This window comes from Bos indicus x Bos taurus, chromosome 21 (assembly GCF_003369695.1).
Source record: "Bos indicus x Bos taurus breed Angus x Brahman F1 hybrid chromosome 21, Bos_hybrid_MaternalHap_v2.0, whole genome shotgun sequence".
Lineage (NCBI taxonomy): Eukaryota > Metazoa > Chordata > Mammalia > Artiodactyla > Bovidae > Bos > Bos indicus x Bos taurus.
Genome location: NC_040096.1, coordinates 22651495 through 22658987, shown reverse-complemented (window position 1 = coordinate 22658987; position 7493 = coordinate 22651495).

Sequence of the window (7493 nt, the reverse complement as noted above, 5' to 3'; positions counted from 1 at the left end):
GGCTCCTCTGTCCATGCGATTTCTCAGGCAAGAATACTGAGTAGATTGCCATTCCCTTCTCCAGGGGATCTTCCTGACCCAGGGGTCGAGCCTGCGTCTCCTGCATTGCAGGTAGATTCATTTACCACCGGAGCCACCAGGGAAGCCCTGCTGCCTGGAGGGGACTTGTTTATAAAGACCTCAACCCAGGCGCTGCTGGGAAGGGCTGGCAGACTCATCCAGGGCAGCCAATCCTCACCCATCAGGGGCTCACAGTTGCAGAAAATGGGCCTTGTCGTGCTGGCCAGGTGCAAGGAACAAGTGTGGGTCTGAGGGTTGGGATAGACATGGGGCTGCAGTTCTGACTTAATTTCTAATCATTGTATCTAGCCCAGGAGTGGGAGAAAATTTCAAGACCTTCTCCTAAGGAGAGGAACCCAGGAGTCAGGGAGAAGAGGGGTGGTAGGTGCAGACAGGGTGCAGTGGAAGCCTCTGAAGACCCGCTGGAAGGAGGGCGCACAGAGTGAAGTCCAGGGTTACTGACCTGCCCAGGAGCAGCTAGCTGTTTTAGTCCAGGTCCTGCTCTGAGGTGCTCAGAGCCAGCTCTTCCTGACCTCAGGAAGAGGGCTGGGAGGTGCTCTGCAAGTGTGCTCTGCACAGTTCCTGTGTGCTGAGCCCTGCCCAGACAGGCCCCCTGCCCTGGGAGGGCTCTGCCCACGTTAGCAGAGGGGCCCCCTGCCTGCCCTGGGAGGGGCCCCCTGCCTGCCCTGGGAGGGGCCCCCTGCCTGCCCTGGGAAGGGCCCCCTGCCTGCCCTGGGAGGGGCGTGTGAACAGGCTCCCTCTCTTTGCAGCTGGCACAGAGCTGCTTAGGATGCAGATTAAAATCAGCCAAGGACAGAGGTCAGGAGCAGGGTCAGGGGTCCCTCAGGTGTGGACACGCAGAAGTCCAAGCTTGCTATGCTCCCTCCATGACACGGGGTGTTGAGGCAAGGAATACAACTGTATCCTAAGGGCCGGCTGACCAAGAAGATGGCCAATTAATGTCTCCAAATAAGCATCTTGTCCGGGTCTGGATGCCAGGTTCTTTTACAAATTAGAGAAGGAGGAGGTGAAGAAACAAACTAAAAAGGCCATTAATCTTGCAAATATCTGGTAGAAAGGCAAGCCTCAGGCAGGGGATGTGTTAATTTCTCCCTTCCTGCCATCTACAGGCAGACAGGGTTCTGAACAAAGGCACTTCAGTTTAGCAGCCAGGCAGAGAGGCAGGATTCTCCCAGGCAGGCCGGCCCTTAAGTGTGATTATAGTAACAAAAGTAACAGAGCAAGTCAAAGACACAGTTCCAACAGTTGTGGAGTCAGGACTGGCTTACTCCTGAGCATCCTAAAGTGCAGGGTTTACTCAGGTCCTCCCACTGCCCTTGCCCTTCCCCTCCCCCAGCGCCTGGCACCACTCACCAACTTCCTGTCTCTGGATTTGCCTGTTCTGGATGTTTCTTGTAAATGGAACCATATAGGTTGTGATTATTCTGGGCTGGATGTTGGTGTCCTCCCTGAAAATTCACAGGTTGAAACCTAACCCCCACGGTGATGGTGTGAGGAGGGGGGCCTTGAGGAGGTGATGAGGTCATGACAGTAGAGACCCCATGAATGGGATTAGTGCTCTTATGAAACAGACCCCCAAGAGGCCTCCTCAGCCCTTCCTCCACGTGAGGACGCAGTGAAGACCCCGGCCCACACCAATAAGAGAGCTTCACCAGAACCTCACCATCCTGACGCCCTGATCTCAGACGTCTGGGCTCCAGAGCTGTAGGGAATGCGTTCCTGTTGCTGAAGCCCCCAGCCTTCTATTTAGCCATGGCAGCCCAGGCAGACTAAGACAGTGCGTCCTTCTCACTGAGCATCGTGTTCAAGGGGCATCCACATTGTAGCCTGTGTCAGAGCTTCACTCCTTTTCATGGCTGCGTCATATGAAGCTGTGCTGGGAAGTGGCTAGAGATGGAATGATGGGGGGTCATCAGGAGGTGGATCACGACAGTCTTCATGAGCCACGATGAGGAGCTGACACTGCCTGAAAGGACGCCTGGACCTCCTGCCTCTTAGCCACCCAGGTACCTGTGTACCGCTCAGCTGTCGTCCACGGCGTGTCCTGAGTCAGTGCCGTCATGAACTGGCCTGGTGGGCAGTGGCAGATGGTAGAAGATGAGATGTACCAGGACCCCCAGGAAGGTATCCAGGCCAGGCCAGTGTTGAAGATGAACCAGCCCTGCCCGCTGCCACTCATGGGGTGATGGGCGTCCCACCCCCTGCCCACCACTGGGTGCGGTGGCCTCTCCCCTGCTTCCAGAGCTGGGCCCTGCTTGCCCCCGTCCCTCTGGTCAGGAGGTGTTTTGACAGGCCATTCTAGTGGGACCTCAGGATGGAGGCTTTGAGGGGCCCTGCTCAGGAGCACACAATCAGTGGGCATCTACTCCTGCAGGGAGGGCCACAAGGGAGCCACATGCTTGCTGGTGGGCGTGAGAGCAAGCACCAGGCTTAGGGACTGCAAACCTGCAGTGGTCTGGCCTATTTCTTTTTTTTTTTTTTCCTAATTCAATTTAAATCTGACTCAAAGTCACTATACCGCTGAACTGGTAAGACACTGGGTCTCAGGTAGCACACTCCGCAGTCCCGAGAATCCATCTCTTGCTTCAACAGGGTTTGGATGAAACAAACCCAGGGACGCCCCTTGCTGTTCCTCCACCAAGGGACCCTCCTCCCTTTCTTCCAGTCGCAGTCTTTGGAATCAGCCACTCAACTATCCTCGTGCCTTGAAGCGAGTAAGCCTGTGCAGCACAACTACTAAGCCTGCGCTCCAGAGCCCCCATTTGCTGCAACTGTTTAGCCCACATGTTGCAACTACGGAAGCCGGGTGCCTAGAGCCCCTGCTCCACCGCAAGAGAAACCACTGCAGTGAGAAGCCAGCGCACCGCAACTGGAGGGCAGCCCCGGCAGCTGCGACTAGAGAAAGCCCTTGTCAGCAACGAAGGCCTACCACAGCCAAAAAAATAAAATAAATCAATATATCTTTTAAAAAAAAATGCTAACCAAATACATTTTTAACCCAATAGTTGTCACCATGACAAGTACATAATGTGAACACAAGGTTTATATGGGATTTGGCATTGCTGTGAACTCTCTAACAAACATGCAATTTGGAGTGATAATAGAATAATTTTGTCATTTCAATTTGTTAAAGAACTTTTCCTCTTATACAGGCCATTCACAATTTTTAAAAATGTATATTTTTATCTCACTAACTGTTAAGTCAGCTTGGGGGTTGTTCTGTTCCATGTGTTTTCACCCCAGAGCCCTGGCTGGCCAAGAAGCCCCTCTCTGACTTGCACCATTCTCTAGGGAAGCAGGCCGGTGTGATGGCTCAGAGTGCGGCCTTGCACTCCAGCAGGCCTGGGGTGAAAATCCGGCCTCATCAGAGTTAGTGCTCACAACACCTCTGTGAGTTAACAGGTCATTTTCGGCTCATTTTACTGATAAGCAATCCAGAGGCTGATCATCTTGCCCAAGGTCACACAGGGGTATGGAGGCGTGAAGCCGCAGCTCAGCCATAGGCGCACCTGGCTCTGGAGCCCACCCTCTCACTTCACCCTGCCCTTCTGCTCCTGCACGGCAGACGCCGGTCTGCCAGCTAAACGTGGATGATGGAGCACATGCATTCAGCTGTTTGTTCTCAAAGCCCCACGAAAAAGACAGGAGAGAAACAAGATACTGATGAAATAGGAAGGACAAAGAGGATGGGAGCAGCAACAACAAGGGGAAGAGGGGTTGACGTTTTGGAAGATGAGAAGCAGTGGAAGGAGGTGGCAGAGCCAAGAAGGCAGGACCACGAGGACTCGGAGGCACCTGTTCCGGCAGAAGGTAGGAATGGAGGTGGGGCCGAAGGCAGGGTTGGAAGTGGAGTCCCCAACCCACTGGCCTGCTCCACGCAGCCCCAAGCATGCCCCAGCCTCTGACACCCACACAGGAAGCTGGGCTTTTATTCTGAGCAGAGGTTGAATCGGGGAAACAGGCACAGTGGAAGGGATGCGGCTCTGTGTTTTACTTTATTTATTTAAAGGATTTTTTTTTAATGTGGGCCATTTTTAAAGTCTTCACTGAATTTGCTACAATAGCGCTTCTGTTTCATGTTTCGGCTTTTTGGCCACAAGGCATGTGGGATCTTAGCTCCTGACCAGGGAACCTGCACCCCCTGCCTTGGAAAGTGTGGTCTTAGCCACTGGACTGCCAGGGAAACCCCAAGGCTCTGTATTTTAAAACAGGGATTAAGTGAGAGATTAAGTCCTCCCGATTTCTGCCACCCCATTCTCAGAATTCTCTCTGCCCGATGGGTACACCTCAGGCAGGACACTGGAACATTCTTCCCTAGAGAAACACAAGGACCCCAGGACAGTGATCTCTAAGTACTGACACATAAGTACTGTTAGGACTCTGCACTTCCACTGCAGAAGGCATGGGTTTGATCCCCGGTTGGGGAACCAAGATCCTGCAAGCTGCATAGCACGGCAAAGAAAGGAAAAAAGAAAAGAAAAGAAACATAAGATGAAAAACAACAGATCACCAGACATCTGAAGAAAGCATTCAATATAGAAGACAGAAGTAAAGAAAAAAAGGAGTGGAGAGCTCAGAGACAACACAGATGGACAGAGAAAAATGCCTTAAAATGATTAACATCCTCAGACAGTAGGGGATGGTATTACATCCATGAAACAGAAAAAAGATGCTAAAAACAAATAAAACTTAATCATAAGAAGCATTTGAAAATTAAAATTATGGCAGCAGGAAAAATATTGAGAGAGAAGTTGGAAGATAAGCTTAAGGGACAATTCCAAGAAAGCAAACAAAAATCACAAAGAGACCACAGAAGTAAAGTAGAAGATAAATCCAGAAAGTGCAACAGTCAAATAATAGTTCCAAAAAGAAATAATAGAGGAATCATAACGAAAGGAATCCCTGGAGAAGGGAATGGCTACCCACTCCAGTATTCTTGCCTAGAGAATTCTATGATTAAAAAACTTCCCAGAGTTCAGTGACACAAATTCACAGACTGAAAAGGCCACCCTGGAAAGCTGCATGCACCCTCAATGTTCACAGCAGCATTATTTACAATTGCCAAGATATGGAAACGACCATATCAATAGATGAATGGATAAAGAAAGGGTGGTATATGTATGTATACAGTGGAATACTACTCGGCCATCAACAAGAATGCGATTTTTCCATTTGCAGCAAAATGGACGGACTTGGAGGGCATTATGCTGAGTGAAATAAGTCAGAGAATGACAAATATTATACGATTTCACTTATATGTGGAATCTAAAAAACAAAGCAAACTAGTGAATATAACAACAACAAAAAAAAGGCAGACTAACAGATACACAGAACAAACTAGTGGTTACCAGTGGAGAGGGGAAAGGGGAATGAGAGGTAGAAATACTAGGTATAAAATAAGCTATAAGGGGCTTCCAGCGATAAAGAGTCCGCCTGCCAATGCAGGAGACACAGATTCATCCCTGATCTGGAAGATCCCACATGCCTTGGAGCAACTAATGCCATGCCCCACAACTACTGAACCCATGCCCTAGAGTCTGTGCTCAGCAACAAGAGAAGCCACCGCAATGAGAAGTCTATGCACTGCAGTTAAAAAGTAGCCCCCACTCGCCACAACTAGAGAAGAACCCGCACGGCAATTAAGACCCAGCATAACCAAAAATAAAATAAGCCACAAGGATGTATTGTATAGCATAGTAAATATAGCATTTTATAATAACTATAAATGGAGCATAGAGTATAGCCTTTAAAAATTGTGAATCACTATATTATACACTGTGACTTATATAATATTAAAAGTCAATCATATATCAATTAAAAAAAAAAAGACCCACCTAATTCCCAGCACAAAGAATGGAAAAAGATCCATTATGATGCTAGAATACCAAGGATAAGGAAATTATTCTAAAAGCTTCTAGAAAGGAAAAAGCCATTAATATACAAGTGATCAAAAATGAGAATAAATGGGATCAGCTTTCTCAGCCAGAACACAGCCAGATAAAGTCTTCAAAGCTGTAAGAGAAAACGATTCCCAAACTTAAATCTATACCCTGTCAACTAGTAACCTAATGTAATGATAGAATAGAGACATTTTTCAGGTATGCAATGCCTCAGAAAAACTTTATCTCCTGTGTTTGCATTCTCCACCGAAATCAGAAAGACAAGAAAATAACTGACGTATACAGGCAGGAGATGTACTCTTTTGCTGGTACTGTTAGACTTGTTAGATCATGTGTATGGGGTACTCTGGTTTGGATGGAATGAAAAGAAGTGAGGAAAGGAGGCAGGAAAGCCAGGGTTCTCTGACTTTTCATCAGGAGGGCTGGGGACGATGTCCCTTGATGAAATCCTATTAACAGGGGAAACTGAGCCATTTGAAGGGGCTCCCATTGAGGAGACTGATCCCTCCTGTAGTGGGATGGTGGATCCCGCCAGGAAAATTTTGTTTTCAGGTCTACCTTCTTTGGGAGGCTCTGAAAGTGAAGTCGCTCAGTCGTATCCGACTCTTTGTGACCCCATGGACCGTAGCCTACCAGGCTCCTCCGTCCATGGAATTTTCCAGGCAAGAGTACTGGAATGGGTTGCCATTTCCTTCTCTAGGATATCTTCCCAAACCAGGGATCGAACCCGGGTTTCCCGCAATGCGGGCAGACGCTACTGCAGGCAGACGCTATACTGTCTGAGCCACCAAGGAAGCCGCTCTGCCTTCTCCCACTCCAGCAGCGGCCTTACCCAGGTCCTCCTGGGGTTCTGCTCTCTGCAGTTTTGGAACCAAGGATCCAGGCGCGGGAGGAGTCATCCACAGTATCGCAGAACCCACCGGTTCTTTCACCGCGCTGTGGGTACCGGCCGAGGAGGGAGCGGCCGGTGCATCTGCGCCACCTGGTGGAGGAAGGGAGATGCAGCCTGGAGCCAAGAATTTTTGCAACAGTTTCCCTATTGGGAAAAACCACTACTTTGCTACTTGGTTTGTTCTGGGCACTCCAGTGTTCTTGCTTGGAGAATCCCAGGGACGGGGGAGCCTGGTGGGCTGCCGTCTATGGGGTCGCACTGAGTCGAACACGACTGAAATGACTTAGCAGCAGCAGTCCTCAATTTCATCTTCCCCTTATTTCACACACTCTGAGACCAGGCATCTTTGATTCCTACTCCAGCCTCAGAAGTCCTATAGCATCGTCTCCCCCAGACTCTACTGATCAAAGTGGTCACAAGCCTGCAGGGGGACATGGACTGGCTTCTCAAAAGGAGTTCGCAGCCACGTTTTTAAACTGCCACAGAAGTCCAATACTATTAATCAGAACAAGAATAAGATATTAATGTTTTTACACATGTATCGGTTCATTGGGTAGATTCATGTGGAAGCCACAGTATTATGATGGTTAAGAGTCTGGGGTTAAACTCAAACAGAACTG